The sequence below is a fragment of the Ambystoma mexicanum genome, chromosome 2q (assembly GCF_040938575.1).
Source record: "Ambystoma mexicanum isolate Mex_15411 chromosome 2q, UKY_AmexF1_1, whole genome shotgun sequence".
Taxonomy (NCBI): domain Eukaryota; kingdom Metazoa; phylum Chordata; class Amphibia; order Caudata; family Ambystomatidae; genus Ambystoma; species Ambystoma mexicanum.
This window is the reverse complement of record NC_090924.1, coordinates 1,108,722,485-1,108,739,201: the sequence shown is the minus strand read 5'-3', so window position 1 is coordinate 1,108,739,201 and position 16,717 is coordinate 1,108,722,485. Positions and strand designations below refer to the sequence as shown.

General features: G+C 41.5%; 1 long non-coding RNA gene across 1 annotated transcript in view; it reads right to left on the bottom strand.

Moving 5' to 3' along the window:
- The window catches only part of LOC138569972 (uncharacterized), a 269,143-nt gene that overhangs the window by 35,899 nt on the left and 216,527 nt on the right, over nt 1–16,717 (bottom strand). Inside the window, exon 2 of the long non-coding RNA XR_011303358.1 lies at nt 15,855–15,960. This is a non-coding gene — a long non-coding RNA (uncharacterized lncRNA). The remainder of the gene's footprint in view (nt 1–15,854; nt 15,961–16,717) is intronic.

Here is a 16,717-nt window from a genome sequence, read left to right as displayed (position 1 = left end):
CCGTCAAACATACCACAGAAATAATAGCCATTGACCTGCAAAAATTAGAAGAAGAGATTAAAAAAATTGTACCAATTGAACAATATAAAAAAAGATTAGATGAATTGATGAATGAAATGAAGTAATTTAAAGAAGACCTAACTAAAGAACGGATTAGGAGACTACAACAATTCACCCATGAAAAAGTATTCCCCTCTGTCCAAGAGAACTATTTTGTTAAAGCACAAGAAGACAAGACACACAATCAAAAGCAGAGCAACAGCAAAAGGAGAGTCAGGTTTAGAGGGACTTCTTATAGCTCAAGCGAGGATAGTACAGGGGAAGGCAACAATACAGGAAGAAGAGGACGAACCTCAGACTTCAACACAGGGAGATAGCCTTTTTAGGAGAGGCGGTGGAACAAGAAGGAATAGCAATAGAGGAGATCCCAATGACCAACATTTTTTAGGTCGGGACCAACAGGAATGGGACCCAGACCAGATCGTCATGACCCGCAGCATGAAAACAGTGTGGTGAACTTTTCAAACTACGAGCTCACCATGAATGAAAAACAGATACTTGAAAAAGGTCTGGGTTTTGTGACCACCAACAAACAATCGTTTTAAATTTAGAGAACAGTTTGCAGAATTTATGAGACAAATCAATTTGAAGCAGTTTTTTGACAATAAAATGGAGCTCAAAGAACAAGATAGTGGGCTACATAGAAAATCAGACTTTTGCCCACCAGTACAATCACAAACAGCCGAGGCCCGAGTCTTTGAAAACAGGGTAATACAAGAAATTACGAGGCTAGAAACTACAACAGAAAAAGAAAAAACGTTTCAGAACCTGAACCGTGATCAAAAAGCCACACTCAAGACACTGCTATTTAACAAATCAATAATAATTTGAAAAGCAGATAAGGGTGGCACGACAGTGGTCCTCAATAGGAAAGATTATGTTGAGGAATGCATGAGACAATTAACTGACACCACTAATTGCAAACAACTGGAAGAGAATCCGATGTTGAAATTGGAAAGACTAATCCATCAGAAAGTGTCAAAAGCAGAAGAGAGGAGATGGATTACGAAAAAAGAGGCTGATTTCCTTGTAGTAGATAAACCGAGGATTCCACAATTCTACATTCTTCCAAAAATTCATAAATCCTTTACTAGACCACCAGGGAGACCAATTGTGTCAGGTTCTGACTCAATTGTGGAGCCACTATCAAAGTTTGTAGACCATTTCATGCAGCCGATGGTTAGGGAAATGGCCTCCTTTGTGAAAGATACCATTCAAATAATTAAGGAGGTAGAAGGCATACCCTTTAACATCAGTGATGAGATCTTGATCTGTCTAGATTTGGTGGCCCTATATACAAACATACCACAGAGGGCCTCATTAGAAGTATTGGAAGAAATATTACTCACAGAAAATATGAATACAAATACACCAATCTCCTTTATAATGTGGTGTGCCGAAATGGCACTTATGGAGAGCTACTTTCACTTCAATGACCACTTTTACAAACAAATACAGGGCACGGCAATGGGGGCCACTCTGGTCCCAAGCGTTGCAAATTTATATATGAAAGCCTTTGAGAAGAGCTACATCTACACAGATACCAACCCATTTAGAAAGAACATCCAACTATGGAGAAGATATATAGACAATGTTCTCATCATTTGGAAAGGAGAAGAGAACATGGTAACCCAATTTTTCGAGTCGATTAATGTACAAAATCAACATCTACAATTCACCGAAAACTATAGCAAGGATGAAGTCAACTACCTTGATGTTACAATAAACGTGGACAAAGAGAAAGGTGAGCCCATATGTAAAACCATATAAAAAACTGACAGATCGTAATGCATTGCTGAATTACAGCAGCTTTCACCCAACCCATACACGCGATAACTTATCTTTCAGGCAGTTCTTACGATTGAAGAAGAACAGCACCAATCGGGCCGATTATAGAGAAGGGGCCAAGAAACTAAGAATTAGCCTACATGAAAGAGGGTATACGGTAAATCTCACCAAAAAGGCCATGAAAAGAGCTGACAATAATCATCGAGAAGCTATCCTCAAACAAACACTGAAAGTTAAAAATAAAGACAATATAGTCTTTGTTAATACATACAGCAACCTCTCCAATCGGATGCGGAAAATCATGCATCATAATTGCAGAATCTTGGAAAAAGGGAAAGTTCCCTTAGAGAGACCACTGATTGCGTTCCGGAGGAGTAGATCCATTAAGGATCAGATCATGCATAACAATATCACAAAACAGATTCAAGTGCAACCAACTCTAACAGAAACATGGGGTTTACGACGACCAGAGGGTCATTACCCATGTGGGTCTCGTACCTGCTGGGAACAGACAAAAAAGTCAACAGAAATAGACCTTGGCCTCAACACTCCATGGAAACAAAAACTTCTAACATATTGTAATTCTAAATTTGTGGTGTACGTCATCTGGTGTCCCTGTAAGAAATTATATATAGGGAAAACAGAAAGAAAAGTCAAAACCCGGATTACTGAACACAAATGTTGCATAAAAAATAGAGTCCACTCAGCCCCACTAGTAGGACACTTTATAGAAAATATACATAGAGTTGAAGATCTAAGGTGGTCCATAGTCTACCAGGTAAAAAACAGCAACAAAATTAATTTAGACTGAAAAAAAAAATACTCCTGAAAGAAAAATAACTAATTTTCCTAACTAATAGCAAAGATTTGGGGCTAAATGAAAGAGCAGAATAAAGAACATTAAACCTGTTTAGAGATCGGGGAAAAGGCTGTTCCTTGATGTATAGATAACTCAGAAATGTTTATATGTGACTCCAAGAAGATCTACATAATTGTGAGGTGAAATTAGGATGTAAAGAACATCCGAGCCGATTGTGTCTTCCACTTGTTTTTTTTAGTGGGAGAACTGCTTAATAAGCCCCGAGTAGTAAGAGTCTGGAGATAGACACAGCCTATTGTCCCCTTGGAATCTAGAGGCATGCGAATCATCAGTAACTAACATGGGCTAAATATTACATTTCGCAACTGACAACTATTTTACAAGCTTCAAAAGCCCACTACTTTTGCTTAAATGCCCAAGTGAGGAAGACATTAGACCACGGAAAATGTATAAGTGGACTCGTGGAAATAACAACGTGACCATGTATGGAGCAGGCGAGAAAAAAGGTGTAAATGTGGACACCTAAATTTGGAATCTGGACTAGAATTTAGCTAGAACGCTCGGGAAAACCAAAGACAAAGGCACAGATACACCAATACACTAAACTGATATAACACAGGTATTCAAGGGCACAATGAAAGTATATACTTTCAGATGGAGTACAGGAGACGAACAGGGAACACACTTGCATGTGCCGGAGTCACTTAGAGCCATAAGGAAAAATTGAAGGCAAAATATACATGAGTTGGAACGTAGAAAGGAAACTTGTGAGGGCGATGTGGCATAACAGCGAACGAACCGCAAGATTTCGATCAAAGCAGAGGGGACAAAGGCAGTATTTCGCCTTCCCTCCTAAAATAGAAAAAGGCACCTTCGCATACGGGTTCGAAACAAGTCATGATATGGTCACGTGTGATCGGATACAACCATAAAACAGGAAGTAGGTCACCAAGAAAAGAGAATGTGATTGGCGAAGCCGTACGAGGCGAGAAGGAAGGCTGAGCACGTCTATGGTTTAAACACAAGGGACTCCGCGGGTAAGCACAGGTAAGAGATTGCGGGTATTACCTAGAAATAATAAGGTTGCCAAAAATCAGAAAGGATAACAGTCGGAGGGGAATGGGTTAGAATGACTAGGTAAATATGTTCTTCCCTTCTCTTTTTACCCTTAGCCTAAAGGACATCATGTCCCTGTGTTGTTGTTTTTGTTTTGTGTCCCTTACCAAAATAGCTGTTGTAATTGGTAAAACAGCCAGCGGAATACATGTGACTTCCAGTAGAGAGTAGGAGCCTAAACCCCAAACTCTGCTAGACTTACAAAATAACAACTGTAAAAGGAAAGTGTATATCAATGGTAAGGCTCTAAATTCGATCTGGCGGACTTAGCTCCAAATAGAATAATAGAATCTATGGTTTAAGAAAAATAATAAAACAGCTAAACCCAGATTGTATTTCCTAGTTTTTGTAGTTTTTCCTCTGTACTGTAATGAATGTGAGCACAATTGGAATAACCAGAAGAGGACATGAGGATCCCTGAGTGAACAGTTTGTGCAGTTTGTGAAACTAGTGAAATTAGAACCGAGAGACCAAAATCGGATATTTGGGATAAGACCATAAGCTGTGCATAATCACTTAGGGATAACCACCATAAATAATGTAAGGAGCAAATCGATCTAATTGTACACATGCTTGTTACTCTGTTTCCACCACTTAGGGATGGTGTACTCGAATCGCTAGATAATACAAAGAGATACTGCATATTTTAGCGGCAATCCAGAGCCCTATAGCCGGTGCGGAGAAGAAACAGAACTCAACACGAGATTGAATGACGACATTGAGGTACAATGACATTATGCCTCTTTGTCCTTTTTTCTAAAAAAATGTAAGGAAAATATTAAATTAATAGATTGAGGTCTCATATAGCACAGACCAGAATTCTTACATGCAAAATGGAAATGAAAATGGTGTAAAGTGAGAACAATATATATGAGATCAAGTCATGTGAAGCCTGCTACAAAACAAAGTGGCGGTGCGTCATTTATAGATGAAAAGGAGGAGTTAAAAAGTTAATGATCCCCTCCTGCTGTGATGTTAAACATAGCAAGTTGTATCTAATGAAAAATTCAACCAGGATGGGTCGAACACTAAAGTCGATTGTCCTTTACTTGTTTCCCACAGATATCCACTCGGTGTCTTAGCCTGAAGAGAGGACCAAAGGGAGGGACTAGGTGTCGATCCCCCAATGGTTCCAAGAAGATAACATATTATTGTACATTGCAATTGAATGTGGTTCTACCCCTGATGAATTTCCGAGTAAAAATGACAAGAGTATAAGGAAAGAAACATGTTGGGAGTGTTGTGAATGTAGTATGAGAGATTTGAGTGAGTGGATGTGAGGAATAAGGGCTGGAAGAGCACAGGAGTAACACGTTTTGTTTCTTAAACCTCCTAGGCAAGTACGGAGGCAAGACTACAATTCCCAGCGAGTCACGGGGGGCTTGTAGTTCAAGTCTCGGCCACAAGGGTGTGTCACGTGCGCGTTGCCAGCTGCAGTGATTGTGAGCAGCATAAAGAGCAACGGTGCGTAAATCAGGTGTGCTTATTAACGATCTGGGTGCAGTTGGTGTGAGGAGCAGGTCGACGGAGCTCTGTGGAGATATGGACGGCGAAGCTCTGTCCCGTTGATTGCTGCAACGAAGCTTCGCATGATAGACCATTGAAGCCACCAGCGTTCGCTCGCACCGTGCAGAGCAGGCGGACTGGCTGGGACTCACGGCGTGCTACAAATACTCAGAGGTGTCCCGAGGGGCCCTCGGAGATCAGATAAGTGCTGCAGCCATTGTGGGGCGGGGCTCATTATGTACTTGCTTTCACCTGCATTGGATTTGTGCTAGGCAATCACGGAAGGTCTGAGTTGGTTGCTGATAGTGGGTTTGTTACCATGATGCGAGAACTTCACTGAGTGCTTATATGGGAATAATCTCGCCTGTTTAAACTTCAAGGACATGAAGTTACGTGTTTATGTATAGCATCAAGCTTGCCTTATGGGCCATGTGTTTTGTCCTTCATTTATGGAAAAATTCCCCTTGTCCTGTGTGCATCCCGCTTGCTACTACATGTGAATGTTTGCTTCTCTGTGTTTTCTTTTAAGTGAAGTGCATACGTATTAAGGTGTGTCTTGAGTTATGCTTCAGGATGTTTAGGTATTAAGGAAACAGGAACCAGACAGGAAGGGTTTTTTCCCAGTGCTTCCCCCTACCTATCCAACTTAGGTTTGCCCTGACTCTTTTCCCAGTTTTCCTAATTTCCCCTAACCCATCCACAACCTCTCACTAACTCCTCTTCCCCCCACTGGCTGCCATGTGGTGTCCTGTGTACTACTTCAGGCACCTGTGCCAACCACGGTGGGAGGGTCAAATTGATTCGGCTTCTGTGGTTCAGGGGAGAGTGTCGAGTCCTCTCCTCCCTTGTTGTAAGTGTGTTTTTGACAGTGGAGTAAACACGGATAGGTAGAAGCAGTATGGACTAGGGTGTGCCCTCTCAATTGGAGAGGGATCTTGACCACAGATCCATTCTGAAAATGTATTTAAAGAGATAATGAAAAAATTGATAAATTAAGAGACCACAAAATATTGTTGAAGTACAGTGTGAATATGTTTAAATTGTAATGTCTGTTTTAGATTGTTGTATACACGTTTGATACAAAAATAGAAGTGTATGCATTTTTATGATTCTATGTTTTATAGAAAAATGAATAAATTGATATTTTTGATACTCAATAAATTAGTATGTGATGATTTAATGAACAATAACGCATACAAACGGGCAGACACGAATAGTACTGGGGAAACAAGTGACCCTGTGAATATAATATATTTTACCAATTTGTAGAGGGCTGTTCACAAGTGGTCTAGAGAAATAATTCCTCTAGTCTTTCTGGTGTTTGTAAAAAAAAAAAAGGAGGATAAGCTGCCCCCATCTTGAGAATTGCCCATTCTGTACATACCCTTGGCTTCCACAGATGCGCACAATGTGCGCTGTCATCGCACATGTCCAACATACAGGAGGAACTCTTCTGATTTGTCCCCCTTGGTTAAATCCTCCTTGCATATTCTGATTATCATTCTGCATATTCTTAAAACTGCTTTGATTGTTCTGAAAATCACCCCTTCCTCTATAGCCCATTGCTCTGCCTTGTGGTACAAATCCATTCCCTCCTTGATCCATTTGGCGCTGATTATCCGCCTGCGATATACCCACTGCTTGCTGTATTCCCAATCCTTCTCCACTTGTCAATACCGCCCCTTCTATGGCGTACTTTGACAATTTCTTCTGAACTAACTTGGCTTCCTCATGTTTTCTAGCATCTTCCCTCTTCCTATTTTTCTCCCGTAACAGCCGACAGTGATGCACTATGGTCAACTGTATTTCTGCTCATGGCTTCATTTCCATTCCCACTAGTTTCTTGAGCTGTCTCTGTACTTGTTCTGGCAATCCCGGATATAAAATGTCGTAAAATACTGCCACTGTTCTTCCCCACGGTACCTGCGTTTCAAGAGTCCACCGTTCCTGAATACTTTGAATCTTCAGCAACTTACGTGCCATAATTGCACCCATGTCTGATGTGTCAGGATACTGCACCTAAGCTCTCTCCAGACATCTGCTCTACAATTGCTAAATGGTGCTCCATCGTGCGCTGAGTTCTGTGCTGTGACACTTGAATAACCTGCTCTTGTCCAAATGGCATCACCCCTTTCCCCATGTATGGCTGCTAGGAGACTCTTAATGTCCCCTATTTCTAAAGTATTTCCCCCTGTCATTTTCTCTAGTTCATAAATCAATTTTCATGCATCCGCTGTTAAACTGGGAATTTTGCATCTCAAGTTATCCTTATCCATTTGTGGCCAGGGAATATAATGCGGTCGGGCCACTCCTTTCTCCAATAAAGGGAACTGTGTGAATACCAACCAGCAATCGGCTCCTACCGTCTTTCCTATCCATAATGGGGACAATGGTTCCTGATCACCTTCTGTCTGTCAATGACCTCAGCCTTCTCACATATGGTAGTGACTCTCCTTTCTTGCTATGCAATCGTCCTTTAGAACGCACTGTATATGCCATGGGATCTGGCGTCCTATCTTTAGGCTGCTCTAGATCAGGCCATCTCGCTTCCTAGTCTGCCTGCAGACATCCCTCGGGACCGCATGCACCTCCTCCCTCTTCCCCACAAATGGTTTCTCTCTCTTCGTCTGACATATCTAGTCCCCAACTGGTATGGCTTTCATCCCCTTTACCCTTATCCAAAGTCAGTCCGTCTAAAGACATGGCTCTATGCTTGAGACTAAATGGGTCTCTTTCTCTGCTTCATGATTGGAAGACCAGGGACTGATCTCCCTTCCCTCGGCATCCCGATTAGCTACCTTCTCTCAAGCCTTGATAGGCTTTATCGCTCCTATATGTGATGCTCCCTATGTCAAAATTGTCTTCTAGGGCTGCCCTAGAAGGCCCTGATGTTGCTTCCTGTAATAGGAGTTACTCCTTCATATTGCTCATGGTATCACTGGACGCGGTTCCATTAACTCTTTCAGAATGTGATTAATATTGCTCTCCCTCTGTCTCTTTTTTCGCTCCATTTCTTCGTCTAACTCTCTTCATTTTCTCACTTCCCATCTAACTCTTTCCTCTTCTCGTCTTTTCTTCTCCCTTCTTTCGTTCGAGCAACGCTCTTCATCCCTTCGTCTGTTCATCCTTGTATCCCTTAATTTCTGCACTTCCTCCCCTTTTCTCTTCCTTTCTTGCCTATCTCGTTCTTTGATTGCTCTCTGCTTGTTGTTATACTTCCTTTGCTCCTCTGCCCTTTCTTCCTTCTTTTGCTGTTGTTCCTGATAAATTGGTCTACTCTTTCTCTTATATTCATCCTCTTTCACTCTCTTTTCTCGTTCGCTGTCTTTTCGCTGTCTTTTCTGTCTTTTCTGTCCTGCTCATCTTGATCTTCCCTTTGTCTAACTTCCTCGATACTTTTCCCATCGAGTTTGAGCAACATTTGTACACCCATCCATTTGTTCTGTAAGAGCTGTTGGGTGTCTTGACCCACGTTCAAGTTATTATGCTACAACATTTGGTGCTGTGGGCTTAGAAAATCCAAGATGGCGGAAAAACCCACATTTGCGCCAGAATCCTGGAGAACCGCGTGCGCACAACAAAATGGTCGCCTGACCTGCCACCCACCAGTGTGAGCGTGAGGGGCCAGAAGCGCCATGAGCGAAATCAGTGCTAAGGAATATGGTGCTGTTCAAAATCTGTTGTTATTAATGTCAAAAATAGGTGCAATACTGGTGCTCACCACTACCAGAAAGCCGGCGTTTTAAAACCACCAGACACTTGTAAAACTGAACAAATGAACCAAACCAGGCCAAAGAAAGACTTAATAAGAGGTGGATACAATGTAAAACTATATTCTGAAATGACTTGAAGGAAATAATTGTCTAATGTATGTATTGAAAATAGCTGGGGGTGTCAGCAGCTTAAGTGAATTTGGGTTTAAAGCCACTAAAATCGAAATTTTTAGAATAAATGAGTGACCTACTTTTGAGTGTCGCATAGGTTGCAATTGTTTAAATGTCATAGTTTTGAACTTAGAATCAGTGTTCTAGCTGCATGTGTAAAAATTGCAAGTTTGGTTTGAATGTAGAAAACTGGGAACCAAAGTGACATTTAGCTGAAGCCTGGCTTAAAGAGATTGAATTTTGCCTGACAACTACCCCCGACAGGAGTTGAAACATGATCAGCAGCTGTGTTCCCAGGCCTGGCTGCATTCTGCTGCCCCTGCCAAAAGGAGATGACACCTCTCTGATTGAATTAGGGGAGTGGCACCTGGGGACTGCAGGAAACTAAACAATGAGCCTTCCTTGGCCCAGGCAAATGTTAAATTAGGGGGGTCGTAAATGGCTTCCTCTTGGAAGGAAACAGGGAGGGGCACTGCATCTGTGAGCAAGTTGAGTTGGGGGAAGTGGACAAACCAGAAATTCCACCATGTGCTTTGGTAAACCACACCCCTTTGGGGCCAGAGCATAATTTTAAAAAGATGGATAATTCATAGTGCGGACTTGTAAAAATTATATAAATAATATAATCATTCTTGTGATTTTTCTGTGCACATTTTAAGAGGTCTTAGGACTCTGTGGTATGTTCTTGGGGATAGTAGTGGAAAATAAGGTATTACTCCAAATGTCTGTATGTTAAAAATCTGACAATTTATCATCCGATGCCCATATTCCTTGTGCATGTTTGTGTAAAATCTGGAAAAGTTTCGAGATCGTTATCTGTATGAAAAGGGCAGAATTCTGTCAAAAGTTGACATGACATCTTACAAAGACAGGGATCGGATGGTTTGGTGCTACAGAAAATATGTTAAATGGACATATAATATCAGAAAAATGGTACATAGATAAATGGGTATTTGGATCAGAAATAGATTTGTGTGCAATTTGACAAGGGGAGGATCCTCTGACCATAAACCTACCTCATCACTCTGACCCACTGTTCCCTTCTCAAATCAGGTCAAAGAGAAATCCTTGACCTATCAAATCGTGAGTGGGTTGGGCAAAGAAAGTTAGCATCCACACCCATTTTTAAAAGACATAAAAAGAGCCACTGGAAGCCAGGCAGGAACATTCACTTTCCACTTTCTTGCGGGACGCTTTGCCGGGAGACTCCAGACTTCAAATCCATCAATCTCCAGAGACCAGAGATCCAGAGAGACCAGAGATCCAGAGAGACCAGAACTGTGCAGTGCTGAGAGCTGACCCAGATCGCTGTGCGCAGAACCAGTACCAAGTGGCGAGAGAACCGCAGCCAATCCTGACCTGATCCGTGACGAAGTCGCATTCCTGTCCAAAATATAGTGTGAGTACTCAGCCAGAACTGTGCAAAACCAATCTCTTAGCTTAAAATAATCTAATTCAAACTATTTTAACCTATCTAGAACTACATCATAGAATTGTGTGTCCTTCTGTGACTTTAAAGCTGCAAAACTGTCATCTGTCATTCTGAAACTTTAAAATTTCATTTCTGAAAATCTACCTCCACTAAATCATCCGTATCTCTTGAACCGTTTGTGATAGAAGCGAGATTTAACTTTTATTTTAAAGCTGATATTCTAAGCTTTCCAACAGGCTCTAAACTTATAGTTCCTTCATAATTGTGCTTGACGACTAAATTGCAGCGATTTGACATTTTGCTTCATTCCAGCCACGTGTAAAAACATTTGTCTTTTGCTTCCATTACGGAATTCCGTTTTCAACCTGGTAACCATCCCTGAATCATTGATAGGGCTGGCCTGAACTGATTTAAAGTATCTCTCACTCACCCTGAATCTCTAGAGGGAATTAAAAGCAATTTGATGAAAGAACGGACATGTTAAAGGTTTCAAGGTTAAAGGTTTCAAATAAGGAAACCACACAATCTGTTTAAATAAAAAAAAATTAAAAAAAAGCAATTTAAGCATATTTTCCCTTCTTTGCATACCACCTTTAAAGTACTTTGCCTGTGTTTAAAATCATCCCTGTTTCTCTAAGCTTGCTAGGGGGGAACTGAATTTATATTGTACTGCAATTGTATTCCTGAAGACTGTGTGTGTTACTTCCATCTCCTTACATTGCATAGAGGGGGAGTGAATTGTCAGAGAAAAAGTGATCATATTATCTTCTGCTGAAATCATATCAAGTTTATTACTGTACTGCCATTTATTCACCTTGCATTTCCTTGTACCATATAAAGCATTCTCAGTTACCTTATCCTCTATACTACTCCTAAGTAATTAAACCAGTGTGCTAGTATAACATAATCCATTGTTGATCACTGTCATAGGTCTAAGTGTGATATCAAATATTAATTTATTATAAAAGTGTGATATATATCTATTGTTTAATTTTTCAAATAAACCTTTTTAATTTGCAAAACAAACCTACTTCTTTGCTCAGTGGGGTCAGGGGGATTCTAAGAGAGGGGCGTTATATAAGGGTTCATCATCCAGAGTATAACTTGTCATAAAAATATATTAATAAGGGCTTCCCTTGGGCGTCCCAGACGAGGCACTGACTTAACAGAGCATTACCTCGCCAGCTTTATTCTTTTCTCCTTTCCATCCCTTAATCTCTCGTTCTATGTCTGTGGTTACATTCGATCATTCGCTTTTGTTCTCCTTGTTCTGTAAGATCTTAAAGATCTCCTCCTTTCTCTTCTGGACTATCGTCACTGCTATACGCAGGCGGTTCATATATCAGATTACTATATGCTGTTGCTGCTTTTAGTTCCATTAATGGATACAATCATTTGCTTTATGTATTATCATCATTAACTTCCGGCGAGGTAAGGGGAGCAGAAAGCTCAACAACTTCCTCCTCACGCTGGCTAAGCATTCATTCCTCAGGCGGCAGGTCCTCCCGCTCGTCCTGGTACATTTTTGCAAAGCTCTAAAATAGTTAACCTTTTCTCAGATTTCTTCCCCGCATACACAGCATGCAAGTATGTGGTCATGTGTTGCAATAGTGCCTTTGACAGCTATCCCCCATGTGGCCATGGCATGAACATTTTATCTGCTGTGCCCTTTACCCATTCCGCACTATACTGTTTGAGCTTAGGCATGTGTTATGGCAGTGTTTTACACAGGTGCATCAGTGGAGTAATATCTCCCATTGTGGCAAGTCTCAATTGACTGTCAATACTGACCGTCGTTTACAGAGATATGTTTCAGAAAAACAACAAATAGGAGCACGCTCCAACCTTCGTCGCTCAAAGCCTCTATTTTTCAATTATCTCAACCTACTTTTCGGTCGGTGCCGACAATGGCCTATAGTAATAGGCAGTAACTTTTTATCTCTACTTCATCTTTACACAGCTTATTCTTGTCATGCTCCAACACCTTTTCCTTTCAATACACAACACACAGACAGACTAGTCAACTCTTTTTACAGGTATACCCTGGTAGTCCTTTTCACCTAGCCCCTAAAATACTCTGATTGGAGTTTGAGTCATTCCCTATCATAAAATTGTTTATGTGCTGCTTATTTATACCCCGATTGGGGTTTGAAATTACTCCTTCTAGACTTGCCTTGAGGTAGGAAACTGGGCTCTTAAAACACTCTTTGTTTTACTTTAAACAGTCTTTGTTATACTTTAGACGATCTTCATTATACTTTAAACAACCCCAGTTACTTTTCTATGTTACCACAATCCCATATCCTTAATATGCATACCCCTTTGTCTACTCACCATTTGCTCTTCAGCTCAAGGCCTTCAGTATCGTCTACCCTCCTCTAGTCGACTACTTTCACCTTCCATCCTCAAAGTGGAAACAAGGAGGGATTTCGTCAAAGAGGCACCGTCAACCAATATCGATTTTTCTTGCAAGAATTCTATATCGCCCACTCTCCACAGGAAACCTCGCAATCTTCTGGCTAGATGGCAGAGGGTGTCCGATCGTTCGAAATACAGGAAACGTACTGGTTGATGGGTCTACCCATCCTCTCCTACCTCGTGAACCTGCATGCCCTTTCAATGCGGTAACGCTATATTGGATGGATGGGTATGAAGAATTTACACTTACACCAATAATAAGACTGACTGAGGAAGTTGGCAAAACATAACTGTTTTATTGTCAATTGTCTAAAGTACAACAGACATCAACGGATGTCTACAGCATATCTCTCAAGGTTTTACATGAAAAAATACACTTTTATAGCAAACACTCATCATCATTGGCGGCATACTACATGGAAAACTAAGAAAAGTTATCTGCGATTGTGGTTGGTCTACGGTGAACATCTAGGTATACTTTCGATGGGGGATAGGATTATGATTGGGTCTCTATAGTCAAGTGGACAACTATGCCCACCCCTAGTGCAAGTGATCTTCATTGTCATCAAATACACAACATTTCATTGGCTCTCAACCTACAGGACTCTTTGCTATGTTGCCCTCTATAATTGGTTGGCACGCTTGTACCCGTCTGGAATATTTCAATCGGTAGAAGCCCGCAAGCTGGTACCCCAGGAGCCTGTGTGTGAACTTGACCATGCCTCCCCACTCAATTAGCCCATCATCCATCATCACTCCTGCTGTCTGCCATTCAAATTGTTTTTGAACTTTGCCTTGCAAAGTATCACTGCGCCTGAGCATAGAATGGAGTGTGATCACGTTCTTATATTCAGTCTCGATGTAGCTTTCCCAAAGTCAATCTACCCCATGTCACAAGAGACCATGTTTTAGCTCCTTGTTTGCATTTAACACTATTAAATGAATAAAACTTGTCACTTAGTATTTTTCCATTTACCTCAACATGAGCTTGCCTCGCTTCTCACATTCATTGTATCTTCTTGAATAGATAACCAGTTTCTTGGCTGCCTCAACCCTTGACACTGGGCCAAACAGCCTTTTTGATTCTTCCTCCATCTTCAGCTGCTTTTCTTCTGCGCCGCACTTTCAGCTCTTTTGCTACTGATGTCCTAATTTGCTAAAATGCGACATGGAACATCAGATTCTATACATTCATATATATTTTAGCGGCACTACCTGCAGTCTATTCACTACGTATAGCCAGCCTTCATGGTAACTTAGTCTACTTGCAATGCAGCATCTGTACCGTTATAAAGCGACTTATATTTTCTTCAGTTTTCTTAGCATGCTCAATCTTCATTCCGCACATGAAATGTTACTCCACTCTTTATTTCGTCCTCAAATTCTTTAAGGTCTATTCACATTTCTTCTTGGCGCGTCGACTTTGCTTCAAGTAACATCACCAATTTCCTCTTTTATTCATCTTTACACTTCTTCTGGGATTTCTCCTAAGAGGGCATCAGCTCTCTGAGGATACATGAAGAACGGTTTTCTCAGTGGATACCTTGTCTCAAAGGCTTTTCGTGTTATAGGCATCATATTCAGTGTTTTGCTTGTCACAATTTCCGATTCCCAACATATAGGTAAGACGGGGCGGGATTTCTGTTAGAGACACTTGGCTCCTCCTCTACACCTTCACCTCAGGTGGTGCCTTACTTTATCCTCACTCAGCCTTATTGACACAAGTGCAATCACCAATCAATCAGCATCAATTCTGTGCCACCTCCCATAGCATGACTTCTGCTCCTATGTCATTGCCTCATTGATGGCTGTTGTTCTTCACTAACCAAGGCACATGACATCCATGGGCCTGCAGTAGAATACCACCAGATTTCACAGTGAGGTGGATGAGGAGAAAGCAGATAGTGCAAGTGTGGGACATGTGAGTAGAAAGCAGGGTCTGCATAGGTGGATGTGGGTGAGGAGAAGGCATTGTGAAAGGGCAGAAGTGGGTGGGAAGAGGGCAGGAAGAGCAAGTGTGGGGGCGAGTGCAGAGAGTACAGAGATATTGCAGGGGGATCTAACATTACCCACCTCATGCCCCTCTAGAATGTCTATTTCAAAAGTGGGATCACCCCCCCAAATAACTCTCCACTGGCATGCACAAATTGTCATTCTACATAAATGATGTGGGGTAAAAAGGCCAGTAATCCACGCACAGTAATAGAGCATAAAAAACACAGAAAGTACTGTCCCATTAGCAATGCCCTCCTGCAGGATGGGCCTCTCAAGGTCCTGCTTGGACAGGTAACTTTTAGGGGTCCTCCTGTATGAAGGATTGGATCATTTAATAGCAGAACACATTACAGGAAGGTTACAGAAGACAGCGAGGAAGACTGAGATTCAGAGAGACAGAGAGAGACAGAGAGAGCGAGTGATGGTCTATGCAGTTGGCATTGCCAGTGGTGTGCAGAACGCACTGTACAGTAACTGTACAGTAACATACCGTAACATAGGATAATGAATGCAGGTTATATGTAGGAAAACATTTCATTGCTGTAAGTGACAGAAGTATACCGTAGAATGAGTGAGATATGCAGTATACATTCTAGTAACATACTGTACAGTAATGGACCATAAGGAACACAGAACGTAATGCCTCCTAGGATGTTGGTGCTTTCAATATAACAAAATATAGTGTGTTGAACAGTAATAAACACAGACTGTAGACAGCCCGCAATGCATTCATATAAATGGGAGATGGAAAGAATTTACCAGGTGGAGAATTTACAACCAGCAGGAAACTGAAACATTTACTGCGTTGAATATTGAGAAACATTTTATTTCTTACCACTTGAGAGGATTTGGTGGGTAGCCTTTAAAGACACTTGAGCAGAAGTGGCCTACCACGTTCTGGGCAATCACTGTGAAGTTTGCTTGGCTGGGCGGTCCAATGCCTGTGGGTAATGGTGACAAATACATTAATAAATACATAAATGAATACAAAAAGAAAAGAAACAAATGCAAAGAGCAACAACAGAACATAAGACATTTTATGGGCTTTTAAACACACCCTTTCCATTATCCAGGGTGCAGAGACACATGTGTATGCTCATTGTGGCATACCCAGAAAGTGGGCAAAGCAAAAAATGATGTGCGAGTAGATGCAGAGTTTGGGTTGAAGAGAGCAATGCTGTCTCATTATCCTGTAATGAATCTGATCGCGTTATCACTTATTTCCCAGTGAGGACCTTCACCAATGTGGCCAGGGAATGGCAGCTGCTACCGGATCCTGACCCTGGGGGTGGCTGTATGAGGGAGGATCCCATGCGGGAGGCAGCCTCTGGGAGGGTATTATCGGGAGAGACAAGGTACCCTCCCATACCTAATGTCCTAATAGTGTATTGTTACACCTCCTCTCATCAACCTAGGAAAGTTTTGAAAACTTTTTCAGCAGATCTGCATACAAACCATAAAAAATGGCTTGCCTTTAAAAACCAGTAAGAATGATTGCCTAAACTAAACGTATAAGTCATCAAGAATGGACTTCCATTCCCATAAGCACAAGAATACTGGAACAAGGAAGAGGGATCAAGTAATACAGATCACCCAAGGCCAAGAGCACAAGCTGCACTCTAGTTGTTATGAACTCTTACATACAGTGGGGAAATTTAAACAGCAGCTGACCAAAGAGAGCTGCTGGCGGGAGAAGAA